Source organism: Hordeum vulgare, chromosome 4H (genome assembly GCF_904849725.1).
Source record: "Hordeum vulgare subsp. vulgare chromosome 4H, MorexV3_pseudomolecules_assembly, whole genome shotgun sequence".
Taxonomy (NCBI): domain Eukaryota; kingdom Viridiplantae; phylum Streptophyta; class Magnoliopsida; order Poales; family Poaceae; genus Hordeum; species Hordeum vulgare.
Window position 1 is genome coordinate 536,117,541 of NC_058521.1, and position 27,968 is coordinate 536,145,508.

At 43.5% G+C, this 27,968-nt stretch overlaps 1 pseudogene; it reads left to right on the forward strand.

The window, feature by feature from the left end:
• Positions 1–4,852: 4,852 nt before the first annotated feature.
• Positions 4,853–27,968, forward strand: part of LOC123450701 — a 35,933-nt pseudogene continuing 12,817 nt past the window's right edge.

The following is a 27,968-nucleotide window of genomic DNA, read 5'->3' on the forward strand; positions in this document are numbered from 1 at the left end:
AAATATAAAATTAAAAAATATTCATTCATTCCAAAAAATACTCCCTAACACTAACTGTTCTTAAATTAAAAAACATATTCATAAATAAAAAATGTTCACAAATTGAAAATATAAAAGAAAAAGGAAAGAAAAATAGAAAAGATAGAAAAAACGAAATAAAAACTACAAAACCTGATGGAAAGCAGAAATAAAACCTTTTGTAAGCATCCCAAACTGGTAGGAAGATTCCAGAAGCTTCTCAGAACCAGATTAAAAATGGCTTCCTAGAACTGACCTTAACTTTGTTCCCGTTGTTCCCTCTCCTAATGGAAGGGTCCTACATTAGCAAGTGTGCTCGGCTGCCCCTTGAGCGAAAAAGTGGATTTAGACAACGAAAAAAAGAATATAATGCATGATGCAAGCCCATAACTGCACAATAATGAAAAGGAAAAATGAGAAACGGACCGAACGACAATAGGAGAGATCGCTACACAAGGCCTCCAGTAGCTGCACGAATCGCGACGTAAAACCTGATCTTACGGTTGAGATGGTGAATGATGCCAAACTTGAAACTCAGCTAGCTGAGCTTCAGCCGTACCGATATAAAAAACCCAAAAACAAAAGAAACAGGACACCAGAAGAAGAAAACCGAAGCGCTCTGAGTGAGCAGGGGACTACTTCCAGGCGACATGCTCTGTTTTCATAAAAATATTCAGAGGACAAGCTTCAGTTTTACCCAGCAACCATATGCTTCTCTCCGGCATTAGTAGTACATAATAATCATAGAACATGAGAGTTGTTGGGTGTCTGGGTGATTTTCACCTAATCACATATTGGAATTTGCATCTATGAGAAACAAAGGGATCCAGCCAAAATAAGAAAAACGAGAAGCAGTAACAGAGAACAATCTCCGATCTTCAACAAAAGCTCGGTACAGATAATATTCATCGACTCGTGAGCAATACAAGATTTGCCCAAGGAACAAACCAATCTATTGCTCCTATTACAATTTGCTCCTATTACAAAGAGAATCCAATCTATTGCTCCTATTACAATTTGCAAGACATATATCAATATCCCAAGGCTCGCTGTAGCTGACGTCCGCCGCGGTTGATCCGGCCGGCGCCGCTCCTCTGGTACGGATGGTGGCGGCGACGCGGTGCAGACGTGGACGACTCGGCGTCAGACACCACCAGGGGGGACGAAGGCGGCGTACTGGGCGTGTAGTCCGGCGAAGAAGCGTGCTCTGACGGCGTCAAGGGCGTGTAGTCCGGGGACGCGGCGCGCGGCGGAGACATCATCATGAAATCGAGCCGAACAGGGCTGGAGGGAGTGTACTCCAGCGACGGCCAAGGGCTTGACGGAGTGTAGTCTGGGCTCGCCGGAGTGTAGTCTGGGCTCGCCGGTGTGTAGTCGGGGCTCGCCGGAGAGTAGTCTGGGCTCGCGGGAGTGTAGTCGGGGCTCGCCGGAGTGTAGTCAGGGCTTGCGGGGGTGTAGTCTGGGGACGCGGCGCGCGGCGGAGACATCACCATGAAAGCGAGCTGAGCAGGGCTGGACGGAGTGTACTCCAGCGACGGCCAAGGGCTTGACGGAGTGTAGTCTGGGCTCGCCGGTGTGTAGTCGGGGCTCGCCGGAGAGTAGTCTGGGCTCGCGGGAGTGTAGTCGGGGCTCGCCGGAGTGTAGTCAGGCTTTGCGGGGGTGTAGTCGGGGCTCGCCGGAGTGTAGTCCGGGGACGGCAGATGGCTCGATGGAGTGTAGTCCGGCGACGGCAGATGGCTCGATGGAGTGTAGTAGTCCTTGGAGCTCCCGAGCGGCGAAGGGCTCGATGGGGCGTACTCCTCGTAGTCGCGGCCGACGCCGAAGCCCAGGAAGAAGGGGCCGCGCAGCATGTGGGACGGAGGTGAGCAAGCACCGGGGGTGTATGACGGCGACGAGCAGAACCCGTATGCGAGCGCCATGATCGCCGTCTGGAGTCCTCCGGCGGGATCTACAACTAGAGCGCGTCCGCGTATGTGCGATGTGGAGAGAGGCGGCGGTGGAAGGGGAGAATGCGATCGAATGAGTCGTGGCGGTGGCCTAATATCGCCGTGATTGCGTGGCGGTCACGCGCCTCCGAGTTCGTCCGGACGTCGGATTCGAAATGCCGAACGGCGTCAACACAATGCGGCGGTCAATAGCGCCACGCGGAGATGCTTCGTTGCCAACTCTGTTCGATGTTTTCTATACCTCTCTGTTCAGAGGATTGCAGAGCTTTGTGCCTTGATTTCTATACCTCTCCGTTCGATGTTCTTCAGTTACTGAACTTGGTATGCGCCCAGCGTTTTATGCTTCTGTTTTGCTGTAGCTAGTGTTTGTGCTTGTGGATTGCCATTTTATTCGACAGTTGAAGAATAGAGAAGCATGTTCTTTGCTAAATCAATGAGCGTTCAAGGGCACAAACCTCCGAATATTGCTTTTGGCTCCCGAGCTCACCGGAGGCCTTTAATTTCAAACTTCAAATTCAGTAAAAATTCGTATTTTAAATTTCAAAAAAATCTGAAAAAAAATACATAGATAGATGAAGGTATAATACACAAGTGTGTAAATTTTCAGAACAAAAAACGTTGAAATGAGGACTGTGTAAAAAAGACAAATCTAAAACCTTTTAACACATGTTATTATTCATCATTTCAGACCATGAATTTGTCTTTTTTGTACAGATCGCGTTTCAAAGTATTTAGACCTGAAATTTTACACGCACACGAATCATATCACTGTTTAGTTGTATATATTTTTTCAGAAAATTTAAAACTAAAATTTTCGAATTTTGAATTTTTCAAATATTTCGGCCTCCATGGCTCCCGGGAGCCAAAACGCCATTCTCACAAACCTCTAGCTAAATGTACAATTTTCAAATGTTCTGTCCTGGTATGTGTTCCATGAAAAATTGTGTAGGTGCAGTCCTGGAGAGAGCTCAAAGATTGAACCACAGTACTGCTAATTCTCTGTCATTTCTATTGATCATCCAAACGTAACAAACTATTTATTGACAGATAATGCTGGACATGTCCATACATCAGAGTGGATTAACACAAAAGGAGATACGCTTCTAACCTATTACTCACATATGAGTTTCTCGTGTGTTTAGCAAACTCACACGCATCATATTTCAGCTTGCTTTTGTCCAAAGACGCATGGCCCATCCTAGAGTGATCGATCAGTGCTCTAGTCTAGTCTCTTTATTCTTAGCAACTTTAGCTAGCATTTGACATCCCGCCTGGTCTCGCCTGCTGCGAATCATGTATCACAACCCCATACGCCTTGTTCGAGTCCCAAGACTCCTGTCCGTTGATCTCTCCTGGATCAAGAACACAACCTTATCAACAATTATTCGATAATCTATTAGGTCAACCAGAGCACTCAAGGACACCAAGTCCACGCGAAAAGCGGGCACATGCAACACTTAGGATAATTTAATACTCCCTTCGTTCCTAAATATAAATATTTTTAAAGATTTCACTAGGGGGCTACATACGAAGCAAAATGAGTGAATATATACTCTGAAGTATGTAGATTTTTAATGAAACCTCTAAAAAGACTTATATTTAGGAACGGAAGGAGTACTTGTTGTGCACTTGACTCTGCCAACACTTGTGATGGCTTTGGCTGTGCCATCTACTGCGTGAATGTTTTTCTGATGTGCAAGAGAGTGTGGAATATAAGATGTAAACTCATTCAAGTCTATGGAAACATGTTGTGATGCTCCAGAGTCAAGCACCATTCCAGAGTCAAGTCTACGAAGATTTTATCGATTGAAACTTTATGTCAAGGATTCACACAATCCTGTATATCATTACATTTGTCCTTCGGTATGTTACTTGCCCGAGATTCGATCGCCGGTATTGACATACCTATTTCAATCTCGTCACCGGCAAGTCTCTTTACTCGTTCCGTAATACAAGATCCCATGGCTAACTCTTTAGTCACATTGCTTGCAAGGCTTGTTTGTTATGTTGTATTGTCGACTGGTCCCCGAGATACCTCTCCGTCACATGGAATGACAAATTTCAGTCTTGATCCATGCTAACTCAACGGACATCTTCAGAGATACCTGTAGAGCACCTTTATAGTCACCCAGTAACGTTGCGATGTTTGATACACACAAGGTATTCCTCCGGTGTCAATGAGTTACATGATCTCATGGTCATAGGAATGTATACTTGACATGCAGAAAACAATAGCAACAAAATGACACGATCATATGCTACGTTTATAGTTTGGATATTTTCCATCACATCATTCTCCTAATGATGTGATCCCTTCATCAAGTGACAACGCTTGTCTATGGCTAGGAAACCTTAACCATCCTTGATCAACAAGCTAGTCAACTAGAGGCTCGCTAGGGACATTGTTTTGTCTATATATCCACACATGCATTTATGTTTCCATTCAATACAATTATAGCATGGATAATAAACGATTATCTTGAAACAGGAAATATAATAATAACTATTTTATTATTGCCTCTAGGGCATATTTACAACAGGGAAGATCTCGAAGATGCTTTCCGAGCTAACTTTCAAGGCACCTATATCCAGACCCGGGTTCTGATGACTTAAGCCATATCATCCAACAAGCCGGTGAGTCATCCTCGCAATTCTGGAACCGATACCTGACCAAGAAAAACCAAATCATCGATTGTTCGGACGCCGAGGCACCAGCCTCCTTCAGGAACAATATCCGGGACGAATGCCTAGCCCGGACGCTCAGTCGGGATAGGCCGAGAACAATGCAGCTCTTACCTCGCTTATGACCCGCTTTTGCGCGGGCGAGGACCACTCGCTAGCTTGTCGAAACAACCCTCCCGGAAACCCTGGAACTTTTGAAGCTCGGGATGGTAACGGGAAACCACGGCGCAACAAGAATAAGTGTCGACACAACGGTGGTGAAGCCGGACATGATAGACAATGCTGGATTCAGCAACTCAAGGTCTTGACCGCGAAAGAAGCCCTCTAAGAGGAATCGGGATGGGCTGACCGCACTAGATAAAATATTAGACAGGCCTACGAGATCCAAGGCACCTCAAACAAGCCAGCTACCCATACCAACCATAATTTTTGGGTGATAAAATAGGCCCCCCGACGGCTCCACCAACATGGCATTGGCCCCCTATAGAGACTACTGGCGACAGACCAAGATGCTCGTCACCACCCACCTACTAGTCGCCAGGAAGGTCCGCTTCAACCACGTCGCCCGTGAGCACGAGGTGTGGCTGGTCCTGGCCAGGCTAGGGGTCGCGGCCGCCGTATTGCACACATCAGTGGATGTGGGTGACTTCTTCATCCACTTCACCAACGACGTGGTGTGCCAGGTCGTGCTGGGAAGGCTACCCCGTGAGGCAGGCCGGAACCAGATGTTTCGGGAGCTGTTGGAGATCCACTCCAAGCTATTAAGCAGATTCAACCTGCCGGACTACTTCCTAATATTGGCGAGGCTGGACATGATGACCTCCAAGGCTGTGAAGCTAAAGAGAAGATGGGATGACTTGTTGGACGGCCTCATCGACAAGCACGTGAGGAAGATGGTGAAGAATGACGAGGAGGAGGACTTCATTGACGTGTTTCTCTCCGTTTAGCAGGAGTACGTCCTAACCAAAGACAACATCAAGGCAATACTAGTGGTATCTCTACTATTAAAGGGGAATCTGTCGTCATGGTGATGGTTCAACCACGCTCGATCCCCCCGTATCTTGCGATTACTGCCACTAGCACTTCCACCGATTTTTTTTCCATCCCTCCATAAATAAACCGATTAACCAGGCGATTAAATACCGAAAACATCCTCTTGGTCAACAGGGCAAACCGGTCCCTCTACCTCCCCACCTCATACGGTCAACACGGCAAAACAAAAATGTTCAAAAGAAACCCACGCACGCACGCACGCACGCCTGGTATGGACAGTGTTTTCCAATCGTCGTTGGTGCTGCCTCCCTCGCCGCTGGTGCTCACCAAAGGACCACCTTGCCGCGCCTGGTGCTGCCCTGCGCCTGGTGCTGCCTCCCTCACCTGATGCTGCCTGCTACTATCGCATCCATCGTCGGAGGCCTTCAACATGCGCCTGCTTCAACCTGCGCCTGGAGTCCGATCATCGTTGGTGCTGCCTCCTTCGCCGCTGGTGCTCACCAAAGGACCACCTTGCCGCGCCTAGTGTTGTCCCGCACTTGGTGTTGCCTCCCTCGCCTGGTGTTGCATTCTACTATCGCATCCATCGCCGAAGGCCTTCACCTGCGCCTGCTTCAACCTGCGCCTGGAGAAGGCCTTTTTCCTGCGCATGATTCAACCTGTGCTTGGAGAAGGCCTTCAACCCACCATCCATCGCCCACCTGCTGCTGCCGCATCCATCAAACCACCTGTTATTGTCACATCCATCACCGAAGGACTTCAAACAACCTGTTGTTGTTGTGCCCGCCTTTTCCCAGGTGCACCTGGCTCTCTATCTCTAATTCTTGTTCTCTGTTAGTATATAAAATAACTTGAATGATATGCACATAATTTAATAATATCATATCTTAGTTTCATTACTGTTCAATGCTCTTATTATGCACATAACAAATCAAGGTACCTTAACTCCATTGTTGTGCAATTCCTCATTACATACACTAGTTTTTATTATAGGCAGACTCTTCTAAGCTGCATTATTCTAACAAAGATTAATTTAAGGAAGTTTGCTCTGCATAATTAGTTAGATAACTAGTTACTATAAGTGCATCTAGTGTCCTTAGTGATTTTGGTGGTTTGAAGACTTATAGGTTAAGTAATTAATGTGTTTATAAGTGTACACAGGCTCTATAAGTCGCTGAGGAGTTTGAGTTATACGATGAATATCGACCCTTAAAAATGAATATCTTCGACCGAGGAAATTGGTCTAAACTTGAAGACTTTGATCGCGAATAAATTGTGATGAAATTGATATTCCTCATGAATATATTGAAGATGGGGAATTCGGTGTGTCCTGAAGAAAATTTGTCGGAAGACTTCGAAGGATGAAGACTTACTTCTTCTGTTTCGTTTTCTGTACTCTTGAGTCTTAGGATCACCGTACTATTAAAAGGGGTCGAGGTAATACTACGGAATGAATTTCCTCATGATGCTCAACCAAGCCTAAACCTATCAAAGCCTCAACGTGAGGAATATGAGAGACATGAGGACTTTCACAGTTGAAAGTTCCGACCGTTGCCGCGACACGCGCCACCTCACTGATCTTATCCACCCAATAGTCACAATAGTTAAGGGCATTTATGTCAAATCATGTCGGGATGCTCCCAGGCTATAAATAGCCACCCCCACAACCACTAGCTGGTTAGCTGCTCCAAGAGAAACTGACACTTGTCATTTAGAGCAACCCGACAACTGTCTTCATCGTGATACTGGTTCTATTTCTTCAACTCTTTCAATTCCTCAATATTGTTTGTTGAAGACTTTAATTGTCACTGTTTGAAGAATTTGCTGAAGACTTTCACTGAATTTCCTCAACCTCAAATTCTTCATAGCAGTTAATCTTCATCTGCTTATTCTGTGTGTGCATACTGTGCAAACCGATTCTCATAATCTTCACCAAGTAAACTGCTATTGTAATCTTTGCACCTCTGTTCCTGCGCTATTTCCTCTGCACGTAATTCATCAGTGAGGAATGTTCTCAAAAGGAATTGCCTCAGCGATGAAATTCTAAAATCGCCTATTCACCCCCCCCTCTAGTCGATATAACGCACTTTCAATTGGTATCAGAGCAAGGTACTCCCTTGTTCTGTGTGATTTTGGTTTAACCACCTCGAGTTTTAGTTATGTCGATTGCAGGTATGATCAAGGTTACTGTAGGATGTCCTAGCTTCGAAGGAAAGGACTTTCCCTACTGGAAGACAAAGATGCAGATGCATCTTCACACATTTGACAATGATCTCTGGTACATTGTGGAACATGGCATTCCCTCCATCGTTGCTACTGTCTCTGCCGCTGATGTGAAGAAATTCAAGCAACTTGATTCTCAAGCCAAGAATATCATCTGTGGCCATCTGAGCAAAGGTCAGTATGGCAGAGTGAGTGCTTTGGGCACAGTGAAGTTTATCTCGGATAGGCTGTCCAAAGTCAATGAAGGAATTTCAACTCAGATTGACTCTCGTGTTGATGTTCTTTGCAATCTCTTCAATCGCTTCAAGAGGCTTGAGAATGAAAGCTTCCAAGATACCTTTGATAGCCTCACTCACATCTCAAATGAACTGCAAGCACTGGGAGCTCGAGACATCACTGACCATGAAGTTGTGAAGAAACTGCTAAGATCTCTGGATCCATCATTTGATACACTGTTCTGATGATTCAAGAAAGAGCAGACTATAAGATGCTTGATTGTGATGATATACTCGAAAGACTCAATACTCATGAATTCCAACAGGAAGAAAAGAGAGATTTGTATGGACCAAGATACTCTAGACCTCGTGCGCTGAAAGCCAAAGCAATTTCCTCAACTGAAGAAGAAGAATCAGATTGCAGCATTGGTGATCCTGAAGAACTTGCACAGGAGCTTGCAATGCTTGTGAGGAAATTCCAGAATTTTACAAGGCGTGGCCAGTTTGGTAAATCTTCAAGAAGACATATGAGCAAATCAGAATCTTCATCTGAGGACTACAAGAAAAGAACCTGCCACAAATGCAAGAAATTTGGTCACTATATTGTTGATTGTCCTTGTTGGGTGAAGGAATCAAAGAATAAGAAATACAAGGATGAAAGTTCTGATGACTCGAAGAAAAAGAAGAAATCTTCAAAATCCTCATCCTCAAAGTCCTCATCGCACAAGAAGACTAGTTTCAGAAACGCTCGGGCACTCATTGGCAAGGAAATGGATTCTGAGGAAGAATTTGAGGAATGTGATGAAGAGGAAGGTTCTGAAGAAGACTCAGAGTCTGGTGTGGCAAGTCGTGCACTGGCTACCACATTCGTCAGCAAGTCAATCTTCAACCTTGAAGAAAATGACAACGCTATCTACACTGATGACTATGCTGATGACTTCGCTCCAACCTATTGCTTCATGGCAAAAGGTTCAAAGGTAACAAATGACACTTCCTCCTATAACTCAAGTGATTGTGAACCTGATGATTACAAAAAACCCAGTTACAGTAAACTTGCCAACATTGCAACATAACAACAAAGTGCCATTGAAAAGCTTCAAAAACTGCTAGACAGAAGCGATGACATGTTGAATGATAAAATGAATCATACTCAAATCCTCACTGAAGATGTGAAAAGTCTTCAGTCCAGATTTGATAGTCTTCAAGATCATTATGGCACACTCTTGGTTGATCATGAGAAACTTTCCTATGAATTTATTCAAAGGAAACTTGATCTTGACAAGTTGAAGATGTCGCATGATGATCTTCGAATGGAAAAGGATTCATTACTTGCTCAACAGATTAGTGCCGCTCAGGTTGAATTCACTCCACCATGTCTCAAATGCATCGAGTGTGAAACTGCCAATTCTTCACCAGAATCATCAAATGCTTCTATTGCGACAAATTCTTCAACTTCTCATGTGGTATCAAATTCCTCACTTGAGGAAACCACAAATGTTACTGACGAAAATGCAGGACGGAAGGAATTGTATGTGACAAGCATGTACAAAAGTCTCAAAGGGCATCAAACCCTTTGCGATGTGCTCAAAAAGCAGATTTTGAATAGGAACCCGAGGAAAGAAGGAATTGCCTTTGAAAGGAAACTGAATGCTGATGGATCATACTGGAAACCTGAGCAGTATCCCAAAACCTCATGGGTTGCTGCTAAAGGACCTCCTGTTGATCCATCCAATCTAACAGGCTTTGCATGTGAATTATCCTATTCCTCAGATGAGTCATTTGACTCCAACTATAAAATGTTCAAAAATCAATCTGGTGAAGTATTTGTTCGATATGTTGGAACTAACTACAGGAATGGACCACCCCTGAGGAAAATCTGGGTCCCCGGAAGTTGTTTGGAAAATCTTCAGGTGAATGTCCTCATGACACCACCAGTGAAGAACCTGAACCCCAGATCAAATTCCTCAGGTGGACCAAAGTCTTCAAGAGGATCAAAATCCTCTACTGGTCAAAACTATGCTCGTACTCATGCTAATGCTTCTGATATGCAGGGAAATTACAAGGGATATGAATCTGAGCATTATACCTCAAATCATTATGTTCATAAATCCTCAAAGAACTTCTCTGTCTATTCATTTGAGTAATCTAACCCCATTTCTCTGAAGAGAAGTGCATTAGCTTTAATGCCCCCTTTCTCATATGGTGCTCGCATGATGATGAACTCTTTGACACCCCTTCAGATGTGGGTGGTGAAGAACTTGAACTAATCACTTCTATAGGTCAGGTCTCCAGATGGAAAACATCATCTGAAGAATTTGCTGGAGACCTGAGGAAAATGCTTGATTGGACGCAAGCTAAAATTTGTGAAATGATAACATTTCACACGTCCTCAAATTTACTTTTTATGATGAAATTCCTATCTGATGAAATTGATATCATATTCTTCAAGTCTGAAGCATATGAGATGGTAAGTTGTACTAATTCATCTGCAGGATGACAAACCCAAGAGTACTGAGTGGGTTCTTGATAGTGGTGGCACAAACCATATGACTCGTGATAAAAGCTCGATGATGAATATGCCACTAACTCCATCACCTCTGAAGCAAATCACTTATGCTGACAAAGGTAAAAGCAAGGTATTGGGACTTGGCAAAGTGGTTATTTCCAAGGACAGGCACATGGACAAACTGATGCTTGTCGAATCCCTTGGGTTTCACCTCATGTCAGTCTCAATGCTTTGTGATCTTGATATGGTTGTTACCTTTGGAAAATATAGATGTGTATTCATCATGGAATCTGACAGATCCAAAGTCTTCGAAGGCTTTAGGAGAGGAGATTTGTACATTGTTGATTTTTCCACACGTCCTCAACCAGCCACATGCTTACTATCAAAAACCTCAGAAGGATGGCTATGGCATCGAAGACTTAGTCATGCAGGCATGAGGAATTTGCACACGCTGGCGAAGAACAAGCATGTCATTAACATCGAATCGGTCAAATTCCTCAAGGACCACCTGTGCGGTGCTTGTGAGTCTAGAAAAATGACTAGATCCAAACACCCCTCGAAGACTATCATGACTACTACTCATCCGTTTGAATTGCTTCACATGGATCTGTTTGGATCTACTCATTATACTACTCTAATCAATGCAACATCCTTATATGGCTTTGTCATCGTTGATGACTATTCTCGATATACTTGGGTACATATCATTCTGTATAAAACTGAAGTGCAGGAAGTCTTCAAACGATTTTCCTCAAGGGCCTCGACGAACTTCGGAGTCAAGACCAATCACATCAGGAGTGATAACGGAACAGAATTTAAAAATACTGGTCTTGATGATTATCTTGATGAACTTGGTATTACTCACGAATTATCTTCTCCTTATACTCCTCAACAAAATGGCGTCGTTGAATGCAAGAACAAGATTCTAGTTGAAATGGCACGGACTATGCTTGAAGAATATCAGACTCCTCTTCGTTTCTAGCCTGAAGCAATCAACACTGCTTGCCACATCATCAACAGGGTATATCTTCACAAATTCCTCAAGAAAACCTCATATGAACTCCTCACTGGTAAGAAACCCAATGTAAGTTATTTCAAAGTCTTCGGTACAAAATGTTGGATTAGAGATCCTCACCATAGCTCAAAATTTGCACCTAAAGCATATGAGGGTTTTATGCTTGGTTATGGAAAGGACTCGCACACCTACAGAGTCTTCAACACCTATCACAACAAGGTTGTTGAAACTGTAGATGTGCGGTTCGATGAAACTAATGGCACGGAAAGAGAGCAATTGCCTCATGTGCGAGATAAATTATCTCCTGAGGAAGCAATCAAGTTCAAAACCACTAAAGACATTGTTCCTACTAAGGAAATTGTTGAAGAAATCGTCCCCAGCACTGATGAAATTCAAGAAGGTGCTCCTGAGGAAATTGCTCCAAATCAAATTCCTCAGCCCAGACAAAATCCTCAACCAGCTCATTCAAGGATTGCAAATGAAGTAGAACTTGACAAAATCCTCGATGACATCAACGTGCCAGGTCCTCTCACTCGCTCAAAAGCTTCACATTTAGTTAACTTTTGTGGGCATTCCTATTTTGTGTATCATAGAACCCTCAAACGTTGCTGAAGCTTTCATGGAACCTGAGTGGATTCAAGCCATGCAAGATGAACTTCTTCAATTCAAGCTAAATGATGTGTGGGAACTCGTCAAACGACCAGATCCTCGCAAGCACAATGTTATCGGCACCAAGTGGATTTTCCAAAACAAGCAAGATGAGGATGGTCAAGTGGTGAGGAATAAGACACGACTTGTAGCCCAAGGCTACACACAGGTTGAAGGAATTGATTTCGATGAAACTTTTGCACCTGTTGCTAGACTTGAAGCTATTCGAATACTACTTGCTTATGATAATCATCATAACATTACTCTATATCAAATGGATGTGAAAAGTGCATTCCTCAATGGTAAGCTTGAGGAAGAAGTATATGTTGCTCAGCCCCCAGGTTTTGAGGATCCAAAGCATCCAGACAAAGTCTTCAGACTAAAAAAGACAATCTATGGCCTCAAGCAAGCCCCTCGGGCGCGGTATGATACATTGAAGGATTTCCTCATGAAGAAAGGCTTCAAACGTGGTTCACTCGATACAACTATTTTCACTAAATCCTATGATAGTGAACTATTTGTGTGCCAAATATAAGTCGATGACATTATCTTTGGCTGTACTGACAAACGTTACAGTGATGAATTTGCTTACATGATGAGTGAAGAATACCACATGTGTATGACGGGGGAGCTGAAATTCTTCTTAGGTCTTGAAATTCGTCAACAACGCAATGGCATCTTCATATCACAGGAGAAATACCTCAAGGATGTTCTGAGGAAATTTGACATGCATGAATGCAAAGGCGTCAAGACTCCTATGCCTACCGACGGCCACCTCTACACTGACGAAAATGGTAAAGATTTCGATCAGCAGGTATATCGCTCGATGATTGGTTCTTTATTGTATCTATGTGCATCTAGGCTAGATATAATGGTTAGTGTTTGCATGTGTGCTCGTTTTCAAGCAAAACCGAAGGAATCACATACCTGTATGTTTCCTTTTTCATGTTTGTACAAAACTAAATGTAGAGAAGTATTCATTTCTCACTGAAACTTATATTTGTTTTCTATTTAAGAATGTTGATTCATAGAGCCCAAATATGCTCTTTCATTTCCTAGAAATTTTAATGTGATAAGGACCAATACAGGCAAAAAATTTGGGGCAACAGATAAGCTAGAAAGTCATGCATATCGATACTATGGAAAATCACAGTCCGGGGAGGAATCGTACGAGTGTGTGTCTACCTTGATTTACATTCTTGTTAGGCTGAAACAAGGCTTCGGTGACTATTAATCATATTAGTTCTACATGCACAATACATGAGAGGAGAGTATAGACAACTTAAAAACAAACAAGTGCATGCGAAGCTCAAAAGAGGAGGCGAAAGCACAAAAAACGGGAGGTCTCCACGCCCCACAAGCGTGCATCAGTCCATGGCGTTTATTCATGTAGTTGTTCTAAAGTTTTTTCATTGATATGTAGTTTCATGTAGATAACCTTCCAACACTAAGGATATCAATTTTAAATTGTTAAAGATAATATGTAGATTAAGTACCCATTGTTTTAAAGTAGACTGTCTCAATTCTCATGCAGGTGGACTTTCGGGGTATGGATACGATGAAGTTCCACAATGATTCTCTTAATTTCTAGGTGTCATTATCTTTTAAATTGGTGTTCAAATCATACAATTTTTGTGTCCACTTGGTTGGCTTGAATTTTGGTACATATGATTGTTAAGATCTATATATGGTCAGGATAGCGGAAATATATGGTCGCGATAGCAGAAAGGGGAGGGCCGGTTTGGGGTGAGGGGACGGTTTGTTAGCCTGTTGGAAATGGATAGTGTGCAAATATATTACTTATTCTTGGAGACTATATTTTATTCCAGATACACTTTGGGACTAAAGAGTTAGGGCAGGGTTTGAAGACATCTAACAGAAGTCATCAAAACTAAAGAGAAAAACCGGGTATACGAAATGATGGCATGACACCGGGGGGGTGGGGGTTGAAGAAACTCATAATGGCTGAAGTAGAGGAGCGAATATGCTATGCGAAGGTGGCGAGTGTGTGGGCCATGTCATTTATTTGTGCACAAGCATTTTATCTATGAATATTCTTTCTGTTTCATCACAACGCACGAACAACATATTTTTATAGAAGAAATGACCTGAGTGCCCCGCGGAGTCCGAGACTCGAACACGTTTGGGCTATGTGTGCACTAGAACAACTTACATAGTGACACTCCATTATAATTATACTAACAAAATCATTTTACCATTTGAAGAGAAACTTAAAAGAAATGATCATATTTTACTCAAAAACAGCACATTGACTCACCGATGTTATCTCGTAAGCCTGCTCTCTAGGAGAGTTGAAGCCTGCTCTCTCGTAACAGGGCCCATCTTTAGATAAAGTTTAATTAATAAAAATCATTAAACTAATTGTGCCAAAGGGTCATATGTGCTCCATTCAGGGAGACCAAGTCTACAACGCACCTTTCTTACCCACGTTCTACTCATCCAGCCACGCTCCCGCTCCCACGTTCTGCACGGTAGCGACGTGCAGGTGTAAAGCGTGCAAATTCTCGATGGTACAAACTGTAACTTGACAAATTGTTGATGCAATGTATAGGAAGCTAAAAGTTTCAAATATGTATATAATCCATTGACTCACCATGTAGATGTCTATATACCTTGAAGCATGCAACCAAAACTATATAAGCCTTTTGGAACTGTACTATAGTCTATAACCTTCATGAAACATATCCTCGTGTGTGCCTCTTCCAGGTACACTTGGCTTCATTTGAAACCTGGCCCAACAAACGAAGTTAGGTATTGATACAACATTCTGAAATATTTTATTTTCGAATTCCCAGAGTTAAGTTTAGATTGGATAGCCTTGTTGCATAACTATTTGGAAAGTAGAAGGTTATGTGCCATCTGCCAAGTATTTGATCTGCTGCTACATACTTGCTGCTATAAATGCCTGTTTGGAACCTTAAATCTTAGGAACCTAGCTCTTCTCTATCTGCTCAAGGATTTGAGTCAATTTTGTTATGTGTGGGGTTAGAGCTCAAATGTCTGGCAACAGTGTTTCTTGGCCATTGCATTGGATAATTTTCGTGATCATAATAATCAACTAAATCATGCATAAGGAGTTCAAGATGATAGACGATGTGTGGTTGGGAGTGGTCTCCTTTCCTCTTATCTTCAACAACTGATAAGATTAGTGTAGGCTGAATTCTGAAAGCATAGTAAACACCCTATGTCTACTTGTTTGATTAACATATGCTTGCCTATTTTACCTTTATCATATATATGACCTCTGTCCTATGACATATTTTAATCAGATGATTCAAGGATATTTTTTCCTTCTTTTGAGCAGAAATATGCAACTTCATTCATGAGATGTTCTAATCATCATGGTCCATTGAAGCTATTGATTATTTTTCTTCATCTAGATGTTGTTATATTTGTACGCACAACAACAAAAATTAACAGTGTTTCGAGATGTGTGAATTGAAGCCACTCACATCTCCGTTTTGCGGTTGGTATGTTTTTCCAAGCCTGGTAAACGAGAAGATTTTGACAGTGTAGAGCAAACTGCTGATAAGGAGAATTGTCCCCTTGACAACCGCCACAAGTTTTCTCACCGGTAAGTTTAACTTAGTACAAATTTTGCGACACTTATTTTGGGACGGATGGAGCGTTACTTTGTATTTTTAGTGTTTTCTTTGTACACTTGCTTTTACAATACCTCATGGATTATATGAAGATAGACTGAGACATTGTGTCATAGTAAAGGACTCTGCTAAGTTGTAACATCACCCTAGGTGTTCAACGAGGCAATACTCTGGCACTATGAAATTCAGATATAATAAAAAATCGATGTGACAAAAGGGCACACAGTTATGGGCAACTCGTCCGAGTACATAAAACTGGGCAAGGCCTCCAAAATACAAATATGATGCTTATCAAATCAGCTCAAGTAATAGAAAGTTTACACAGTATAGGACAATGCAGTTTTCTTATTGCAAAAGAGTGCATTCATTATTCATCATATTTTATCATTTTCTTATTGCAAAAGAATACAATTTTCATGAATAACATATAGGAGACAGATATGTCACAGGAAAGCGGAAATATGTATGATAAAGGAAAAAGAGGTATGTATATGCCAATCACATGTGTGCATATAAGGTATACAGTAATATTTCATAGCTTATCCTACATTAATTATTATCAGTTGTTGAATATGAGAGGACATCGAGGCGACAACCCACCATTACCCATCAACCGATGTCTGGTTTTTTCATACGCGACCAAACAGACACTACTAACAACAGTGTTTCATCTTCGGACAATGACGATAATTTGTCGACCCAGCTATGTATGATGGTTCCCATAGCCGGCAACCTCACCGCCTTTCGGCGAGTACAGCATATCGAAACCCCAAGTGTTATCGCCCTTACCCACTGACATATTTTCCGTTAGCAGTGTTACATTTCATAACCAAAGTGGTCCATAAAATGGATCTTCAGGAAATCATTCTCGTGAAGCCACCTACTATGATCATCATGCATCACTTGGAGGAACACATAGCAACACTGAGCATGATATTGTTTCATATATAGCACCAAGGCTCAACATCTCACAGACTGGTCTTCAACAACTTGCTTCAAGTGCAGTCATTACATCAGACAAAAAACAGAAAAGGTGAGACCAATATATAGCACGGCGAAATAGATTAACAGCTGAACAGAAGGAGGAAATCAATGCACGTCGCAGAGCAGCTAGAAAAACAAAAACATATGAGGAGAGAAATTCCCGTCAAAGAGAAGCCAGACAACATATGACATCAGAGGAGAAGGAACAGAGTAGCGCACTTAGAAGGGCGGCCTACCAAAATATGTCGGTCGAGAACCGGCAAGATAGGAATAGTTGTACAAGGGCCGCCTACCAAAATATGACCGCCGACGATAAGCAAGAGACAAACTCTTGCCGAAGAGCACGTGTGCAAAACATGTCACCCGAAGAGAAGCAGAATATGTGAGCTCAGCGAAATGCAAAACTCGCGGCTAGGTGCAACACACCTTGCATTGAGTCCATAGCAATGTCGCGACCAGATGCACGTACCTTAGCTGCCCCCAACCTGATGTCGACCACTCATCTGTTCGCAGTCGGGGAACCCGCCGCTTCATCTCATCCCCCCCCCCCCAGTCAGCAAGTAAGGTTGGTCACGGCTTGGAATCAGACGGTAATCCCCATCTATACACTACTTGATATGTCCATGTGTGTTCAACCAGTATTTACCGGCTAACTAACGGTGCAGGCGAGTACCTTAGTCGTACCCTCGGCGACGATGATCAACAGGAACACCACATGAATGTGTTGCAGCAAAGCAATGATCAGCGAATATACGACAACCAGAATCATGCCCATGAGTAGAGGCATGAGACCAGAGCACAACGTAGGGGTAAGCGGCGAGCTCACAAATAAGGTATGGCGGTAAAGAAGATTCAAGGGAATGCCGTAAAATGAAGAGCGTGCAGGAAGAGCATACTAGAAAGTAAGAAGTCAGCATTGCTAGATCGTCGTAATGCAAGATTTGAAGCTAAACGGAGGACTCCCCACCAAGAGGCAAGTACCTTAGATGTGAACAAAGCAGCAACAAGCTCATCCTCCCCTTCATCAAGCACGCCGTCTTACACCATACTTACCGATGGTAGCCCTCTCATCTTTACTCTCCACCATGTCACCGGTCACAGTAAACCTTCCACTCCTTCATCAAGCATGTCGTCATACCGGCTCAACAATGTTGCAGCTGATATGGAAGCCTTCCTCAGCGGCATAATGGACGATAGTGCACTATCCGATGACCTCATGGATGATGAGTACTACCTGTTTGCCGGTGAAGGTACTCTGAGGCGCCTTTCGCTTCTCGTCCATGTATACCATTCAATCATGATGTGAATCCTATCATGACATGTTATGTCTCAATGATGCTTGCAGGATTCGACGTTGATGGCACAGACATCGATCAGCCCATGGACTCCTCCAACACGGGTTCTATCAACCTTGATCCTTTCGACTATGTCTACTCGAACATCCCAGACAGCACACACATCCTGAAGCACGCGACGAACTGCGACCATTACAAGGCCAAGAAGTTCCAGTATGAGACGGTGGCTTCTGCTGTCGAAATGGGGAAATAGAGTTGGACGAACCAGAGCCTATTCCAGAGTTGATGAGGCTACGGTCTAGCACAGATGCAGACTCTCGGCACTTCCGGGAGAGCATTCGGTTCTTCAACGATCACTTCTCGTTCACTACCCTTGGTGTCATCCTAGACAACAACAGTACGAACATTAAGTCTGGAGTATAGACGTTTCGGGCACAGGGCACTATTTACCACAAAGTGCATTCATTCGGTCCAACGGCTCATCCTGGACATTTGCAGTTGTACTTCTATGACAACGACCCCAACTTAAGCCATCGCCAGGAGGTCACCGAGAAATTGGACCAACGTGTTGTCAACAAGTTAGTGGGCATACTCAGGGGCAACCCCTACTCCCAACAGTTTAGAAGTTTGGGTGCCCACAAGGAAAACCTCGAGGAGTACCGCATAGACCTAAACATTGACCAGAAGCTAGATCAACAGAGATATAACAAACTTGTGTCATCCGAGGTGGCTGCGATTTGGGTGGAGGGAAACAATCTAGCAAACAGGTTCAACCGCAGCATTACACTCTATGGTGACAATAACAAGAAGCATAGTATACATGCCACAGATGGCTGCTATGACCCGCTCTCGTATCCCCTCTTTTTCCCAAGGGGGGAGCTTGGTTTGCATCCAAATATCTTGAAGCACAATGTCCCTTGGGAGCTTGCACAACAACCAAGACGGAAACACGATAACGATTCAGGTTCGCCCGTTTGGTATGGTTTATGCAAAATACATTGTCTATCCTTCCCATATGGTACCTAACCTTCTTCTTTCATGTCTTTGCACATTCGGGAACATATGGTTGTGCGTCTCTGTCAGGGACTACTATTGTTATCGGCTACAGACGCGCCCTGCGATATTCAACCCCGTACTTCAGGGAGCACGTCTGTTCCAGCAGTGGGGTGTGGACATGTTCATCAAGATTGAGGGTTGTAGGATGAAGTGGATCAGGGACCACCAAACACAGATACATGCCGATCTATATCAAGGCCTTGTGGATAACATTACGGTTGCGGAGGTGCGAGCGAACGCTGTTGGCATGAGGATCGTGCTCCGAGGGACGCATTAGGGGAGCAACCGAGACATGAAGGGGAGGCATATGGGCGCTATAGCACTGGTGCAGACCTATCGAAAGCCTGACATCTTTTTGCTATGACTTGCAATCCTAGCTGAGAGGAGATACTGAATGAGCTGCTTCCTGGCCAGACACCCTAGGACCGACCAGATCTTGTCGCACGCGTGTTCAGGGCCAAGTTGGAGACCATGAAAGATATGTTGTTCAAGAAGCACATCATGCGTATTGTGGTAGCGCATGTGTATGTCGTAGAGTTCCACAAGAGGGGCCTCCCCCACGCGCACTTCATGTTGATCATGAATAGAGAATATAAACTAATGGTGCCAGAGAAGTATGACCACATCATATCTGCAGAGCTCCCGGACAAGCATAAGTATCCAGAGCTCTATGCCATGGTCGTGAAGCATTTGATGCACGGCCCATGCGGTAATCTAAATCCCAAAATGTGTGTATGCAAGACTTGAAGTGCAAGAGCCAATACCCACAACCATTCAACCAGAACACCTTACAGGGGAAAGATTCATACCATGTCCATCGACGGCGGGACGATGGTCGTCAGGCTAAGGTCCGCCGTCAGATGCTGGATAACATATGGGTGGTGCCTTACAACCCTTATCTGTTGCGGATGTTCAACTGCCACATAAATGTCAAGGTGTGCCGTCAAGTACCTTTACAAATACGTATACAAGGGTCACGATCGAGCTTCAATCAGCATCGACCAGCCTGACAACAAAGGGGTTGTGGGCGAGATTAAAAGGTACATCGATGCGAGATGGGTTACTCCACCGGAGGCGATGTGGAGGATATTCGGCTTCAACCTTTCCGAGAGTTTCCCGTCGGTCCTACAGTTGCCGCTTCATCTCCCAAATATGAATAGTGTCACGTTCAAAGCAGGAGAGGACCTCACCGATCTCGTCGCCCGTGATAATGCATCTAAGTCAATGCTGGCGTAGTATTTCCTCGCTAATCAGCATCATGTTTGGGCTCGAGATATCCTGTACAAGGACTTTTCGGGAAGTTGCACATGGCAGAGAGAAAAGTACTGGAGGCCGAGACAAAAGCAACACCAAGTAGGTCGAATCGTGTCAGCACATCGAGCCGAGGGGGAGCGGTACTTTCTGCGAGTGCTGCTCAACCACGTACCAGGAAAGACATCCTTCGAGGACCTGAGGACCGTGGACGGTGTGCTATGCGATAGCTTCCGTGAGTCTGCCGAGAGATTGTGCCTCATCGAGGCCGACAACACGCTTGATGAGTCTCTTACAGAGTCAACACAATTCACGGTGCCGGCCTCGCTTGGGAGGCTCTTTGCAACAATCTTGGTATTCTGGGAGCCATGTGACCTGCGCGGTCTAAGGGATAGGCACCTAAAGGCGATGTCTGATGACTACCGCCGATCACAGACCTGCTCAAATGCAGTGGAGCAGATGGTGTTGCTAGACATCAGGGGCATGCTATAGTCGATGGACAAAGACATAGCGTTGTTCCCTCTACCGGACATCGACGAGACCTATGACACTACTGGAGGCGAGGCGAGAGAAGTCAAAGAGGAGTCCACCATCGAGGTTGACGCACACGATGCTGCTTTAGCGTCCTCGCTAAACCCTGAGCAAAGGCTTGCATACGACGAGATCCTGGCAGTAGTAGATGCCGGTGATGGGGGTGTATTCTTTGTTGATGGCCCGGGAGGCACCGGCAAGACCTTCTTATACAGGGCACTTCTTGCAAAGGTTCAAGGGGAGGGCAAGATAGCGGTGGCTACAGCGACATCGGGCGTCGCGGCTTCCATCATGCCTCGAGGCAGGACACCCCACTCGAGGTTCAAGATCCCACTCAGCATTGAAGATGGGGCATCATGTAGCTTCACCAAGCAAAGTGGGACGGCCAAGCTCCTGCGCATGGCTTCCCTCATCCTATGGGACGAGGCCTCCATGACAAAGCGGCAAGTTGTTGAGACACTAGACAATAGCATGCGGGACATCATGGGACGACGGCACCAACCGTTTGGGCGGAAAACTATCGTGTTTGGTGGGGACTTCAGGTAGGTGCTTTCAGTCGTCAGGAAAGGGTCACGGGGTTAGATAATCGATGCGACCCTGTGGCGTTCTTAAATTTGGAAGGGTATGCGCCAGCTAAGGCTCGTCACGAAGATGAGGGCACATAACGACACGTGGTTCGTAGATTACTTGCTAAGGGTAGGCAACGGCACTAAAGAAACCGACGAGGAAGGCAACATAAGGCTCCCTCAATACATTTGTGTGCCGCCAACAGGAGACGGTGTTGACCTAGAGAAGATAATCGACCATGTATTTCCTGCTCTAGACCACAACATGTCCAATCCAAATTACATGACATCTCGAGCGATCCTCTCCACCAAGAACAATAACGTTGATAAGATTCCATGGCGAAGAGAAGATCTATCATAGTTTTGATAGTGCAGAGGATGATCCACACGGCTACTATGCCCCCGAGTTCCTCAACAACCTGACTCCCAACAGGTTGCCTCCGCATGCCCTCAAACTAAAGATAAATTGCCCATTATACTATTGAGAAACATAGATCCAACTAATGGGTTATGTAACAGCACAAGGCTTGTGGTCCCAGGTTTCCAGAGGAACGCCATAGACGCAGAAATCGTGCTAGGACAACATGCTAGTAGGAGGGTGTTCCTTCCTTGGATACCTCTGTGTCCATCCTATGATAATATCTTCCCTTTCAAGTTCAAGAGGAAGCAGTTCCCTATTAGGCTCAACTTTGCCATGACGATCAACAAGGCGCAAGGACAGACCATACCGAGTGTCGGGGTGTACCTATTAGACCCGATATTCTCTCACGGTCAGCTCTACGTTGCATTGTCTAGAGCCACCGCGAAGAGGAACATTAAGATTCTCGCCATCAATGACGACAGCAAGGGTAAAGGCAAGGGCAAGGAACAAAGCAAGAATTTAAAGAAGCGTAAAAGATATGAGCCCTTATTAACGACCATGAAGAACATAGTATACAAGGAAGTCCTTAGCACATAAAGTAGTCATATCAAATTATACCAACTGAAGATAAAGTATGTTCAATTCTGCATTAGAGCCACATAACTATTGTAGACCTTAATGCACACTAACCTGAGTTTTTTCTGTGTAGCACTCGAGGATGCATTGTCAGTCTTCAAAAACCATGAGTATTCCTTTCGTGACATCTGCCCATCCTATACTCGTTTTGCGACATCTTCCCATCCTATACTTGGTCAAAGCTGCACCTGTTTAAGCTGGAAATAACGAGAGACAACGTGAAGGTTCGACCAAATGCACGAGAAAGATGCATGGACAGTGACTTGATAAAGAAGAACAAAAATTCTAACTATTGTCTTGTTGCCAAAATTTAGGTTGTTTTGATATTAAGGATATATGAATCGTGTGGATCTTTATTAAAAATGCTCAGGATGTCCAAATGCATGTGTTGTTTGTAATCAAATGTGACAACAACTCAGATTGTAGCTACCATTGCTGCCTTGTAGTACTTATAGATGTCCTCCATATAGTCGACAACAGCGGGTTCATTGTGGCCGTTGAGCTTGTCGATATAATCCATGTAGGTGTCCTGCCATTAACACGCAGTCAGACTTCAAATTTGTAATATTGGTGCCCTTAAAAAATAGGCACTTTCATCTTCGAGAGGTAAGTGCATTTCCTTCGATTTAACAAAGTTTTTTTATTAACTGAAGAACCAAGCTATTAAAGTATTCTTCGAATATGTACTTCTGTCATAGCTTTGTTTCTTACGGGTTTTAAATATGTAACTATTGAGTCATAATCATGACTGAGTAGAGATATGTAATTGTGGTGCTCCAATTTGTTAGCCAAGTATCTATGGCCATCCCATGATTATGAATTTGACAATTGATAATTCTAAGAAGAATTCTCCAAACAAGAAAAGCTCTAAGAAGAACTAGGTCCACCAACTCAAGTGTATTGATTAGCAGCGGTAATAGCAGTCTATGAGCTCAACCACACCTTTAACAAAAAAAATCAGGTTTTAACCAAAAAAATACTCATGTGTACAATAGGGTCTAGGGTGTCAAAGTCAGATTTATTTAATCTGAGTTTTTTGAACTTACTCTAGGTCTAGGTCGTGCAAAACTTTATATTATGCGGTAACGCACAATATAAAATTTGGTGGTAGGTGGCTTCCAAGTTGTTAATGAAAGCTATTGGCGTGTGGGTCTATGTGTAGTAGTTGATTTTGAATGGAATAGAACATTATCTAAGTCAACTATGCTTGATAGAAATTTTTGAAATAGTGGAGAGAAAACCTTCTCTTAAAAGTTGTTGAAGATTTCCTCTGGGGAAACATTTCGCCACGGCGCGCCGGCCGAATGCTTCGTCCGGTCGCGTGTGACCCGTGCGTGAGATGATTAGGCATGCAACTTTTATCTCGTTTAAATTTGCTGTAACTAGTGTTCAAATTTGCTACAAGCATTTTCCATTTGTTACAACTGTCCACTAAAAAAGTTGCATCCATGTTTGGTTGCAACTCGAGTTCGTCGGATTTTTGGCTACAACCGGTGTTTTTGTTTGTTGCTACAACCGTGTTAATTTTTGCTACAACCGGTATCCTTTTTTTCTGCAACCGTTCACTAAAAAAGTTGCATACACGTTCATCAGAGTTGCAACCCGAGTTCACCGGATTGTTTTGCTACAACCCTTTTTTTGTTTTGCTACCACGCATCATCAGCTTCATTTTTTTTGTTACGACCACGTTGATATTTTTTTGCTACAACTATATTTTTGTTGCAGCCGTGGATGAAAATTGATGCATCATGGACGTAATTTGTTGCATCGAGAGAATTTTGCTGCATGGAGATCTAACGGTGCGGCCGGCATGCAGCTGGCGGATCGGGTGGCCCGCGTGTGGCCGGCCGAACGGTTCGGCCGGTGCGTCGGCGCAGAGCACTGCCCTTTCCTCTTGGCATGAAGTCATAAACGAGAGCTAGGCACTTCTTGTTCTGGCAATATCCTTGTAGAGTCACGAGATTCTTGTGATGAACTTTGGACAAGGTTTGCACCTGCAGCAACATATACAATTACCAATCATCCTATAGCTGAAGCCAATTGCATCATTTAATTTGATATGGACTCTGCAAGGGTTGATATCTTGCACGCTTTTGATTTAAGTTCCGTAGAAAAAATATTATAATGTTTGATAGAAATCTATTCTTTTGTGTCACTAATTAATTTCTGGTGGTTAGAGCTTTAAACGAGTTCATGTGAAACAAAATAGGCAAAAACTCCTTATCCAAACAACCTGGTCCTAACTGTATGCCGATACTACTCATCTAGCTACCTTCAAAGCGTGTATATATAAGAGAGACTCAATCTGCCATCGAGGATTTTTGCTTACCTCCAAGATCGAACTTCACCGACGATGCAGGACGCGGAGGGAGAAGGGGAGCTGTCCGTGACAAGGTAAGATCCATCCGTTCTTGCTTGGTCTCCGCCCATCCCGGCGAGCACGACTTGTTGCAGGGTGTCCTCGCGCTGCACGGCGCGTGTGAGTCGCCGGGCGTTGCCAGCAGAAGAGGCCGATCGCACGGACGCCGAACGCGCGTTAGTCGCCGGGCATTGCCAGCAGAAGAGGCCGACTGGCCTGGAGCCGCGCAGCGGGGGGGCGCGGGGCAGAAGGCGCCCCACGTGGGTGCCGCCGACTTCAGGCTCGTCTGCGAGAGCGCTGCACCCGGATCTCGCAGGACAACACGAAGTGGTGGGGGTGGGGGTGGGGGTGGAAGGCTGACGACGGCGCAGCCGCGCCATAAGGAGAGGAGGGGGTTGCACTGTTGCTCCGGAAGGTGTCAGTCACAGCGTCGGAAGGCGTGCGCCATGGCGCGCCGGCAGCAGCACAGATGAGATGGTGAGTGGATAGCACGGGAGGGGAAGGGGATGGGGAATGGGATGAGTGGTGACTGATGAGTGAAGAGAGAGTGAGATCGGGCCCTAATAAAATTGTTCCGGTTTGTTGTTTGTGGAAGAGCCGGTAGCCTTATCTTTTAAGTGTATTTTGAGTATCCTTGGCAGGCACGGGCATGAAAGGATTGTGGGCATTCAAATAAACTTGTCCTAATTTTTTCTGTAGTCGTGGGAGTTTTTGTTGTTGAGAAACTACAACTGTGAAATTGGCTCAAACATGGAAGGGACGTAGGCAGAATTGTTTAGGCCCAATTAAGCATGGCTGCTATTTTGTAGACTTGGCCATTGTGATTTTTTGCCTAAAAAAAGATCGGACAAGTCTGTAGAACTTTAGCTGAATTTTTGCCTATAGCAGTCGAACTGTACGTCTATACGTGACTGAATCATAAAAGTTCAGCTACCGCTGGATAGTTCATCGTCTGAAAATTGGAAGGGGCATGTCGTAAGTGCAGTAGTTTCGGTTGTAGAATTGTTTTTTGTTGCAAAGCTGGAGTATATATTATAACATATTAAGGTATGTCATGGCTACCAAATTTATTAGTTCTCAAACTTTTTATTCTTTTATTTTGTAAGTTGCATATGAATTATGATACTGTAACTCGAAAAAAATGATATTATATATATTTTATTTTTGCAGGATGTGTCAGTCATAGATACAGATATTGATGACCATCAAAATAAATCTACCAACAAGAACCCGAAGGTGATAGATATGGATATCGTGGACCATCAAAAAGAACATACCGATAAAAGCCCGACGAATATGTCATTGGAAGAGAACAAAAACTCAACAAGTACTATACAACATAAAGATATATCCAATACACATTATACCAAACCAAAAAGAGCAAATACAAATATTACACCACAAGGTACTTACTTTTACGGTGATTATCAACATTTTCATTATATTAGTCCTTTTTATGATCTACTAATTTGGCTTCATGTCGTCCCATGACACATTATATTTGCACCCACGCGATATTTTGATTATTAAATCAATCATGCCCTTACATTCAAATACTAAGTTGGTGCAGATCAATGATGCATTATTATCAAATGCTGAGATGAGATGCCTTACGTACGATGATGTTTTTTTGCATGATGATGTAAGTCAAACCACACAAACTCTTTTAAACTAACAGAAATGTATTCTATTTTTTGCATGATACGTGTATTAATAATATTTAAATGTATTCTATCTTCGAAACTATAGGTAATAAATGCATACATATATTGCATTAGTGCCCAGGAGCATCTACAAGATAGAGCGGGTGGAAAGGTACACATTGCAAGCACGTTTGTGTCTTTCCTGCTAAAGAAAGATGAGATAGACCCGGCAACACATCGCCACATTGTAAAATGAGTAAATACTTTTTTTGGAGCATGACATGGTCAGTCTTAACTCACTGCATTTACATATAATGATGCAGCACTTTGTTTTACGTGAGAGTCATTACGTGTTATATAATATTTATTGGTTTAGATATTCCTTCCAATTAACATTAGAAAATGCCACTGGTATCTATCGGTCCTCAATGCGAAGAAACGAGAGGTACATTTATTGGACTCGCTTGGAATTGGCATGAGCCGAAGTGACCTCACTATGACAGTAAATGTCTACTTCATGTGTTTCTTTCCCTAGACATTACATTTCATGTACCTAATACGTGGTGACTTTTTTCCATTTAGTAGATACAAGGGCTTGACAAGCACATAAAAATCGATGTGATATGCCAGAGTTTAAGAGAGGTGATAGGTGGCAGGACCTCGATATTATGAATTGCACAGTCGTAGAACAGTTCTAAGAGACACTTCAAACAGATGGGTATGATGAACATATCTCATACGCTGAATTGAATTATAGAGAAATTTATAATAGATAGAATAGTAAGTCTTGTGAATAATGAATTTTGTACACAAATATGGTCTTATTTTGTGGCCAAAACATTGAGGTAATAGATACATTTGACGATGCATGGAGACATGTACAATGAACATTATTACTTGTTTAAATACTTTATTTATATTGAGATAAGAGCCTTAAGAAATATTTCAATATTCCAGCACGTCATGTGGATGTTTATGTTAAATTTTATGGAGTATTGGACAGGAGATCTTTTGTCCGATCAATTCACTCAGGTGTCTCTTTTTTTAAAATATCGGATTTCATTTCAAATGGTGATTTTTAACGAATTATTTTTAATTGCTATATGCAGGTGGACATGAAAGAACTTTGACAAAAATTAGCTGTCATACTATTGGAGACAAAACTTAATAACTTAAAAGGAAGTCCAATATACCATCAGCCTGACAATGAAGAAAAAGTATATGATTCTGATGTTGAGTTACTCGATGATCGAAAGCGTAAGCGGCAAGATTCACCTGATGGAGCCGAATACAAAAGCCCCCTTCCGACCCCATCATGGGCATAGACCCGCATGATTTAGTTGACAAAATATGCAACGACATCATGTCAATTAATGATGTTGATTCGTTGGAGTAAGCAGCATGTCTAAAAAGTATA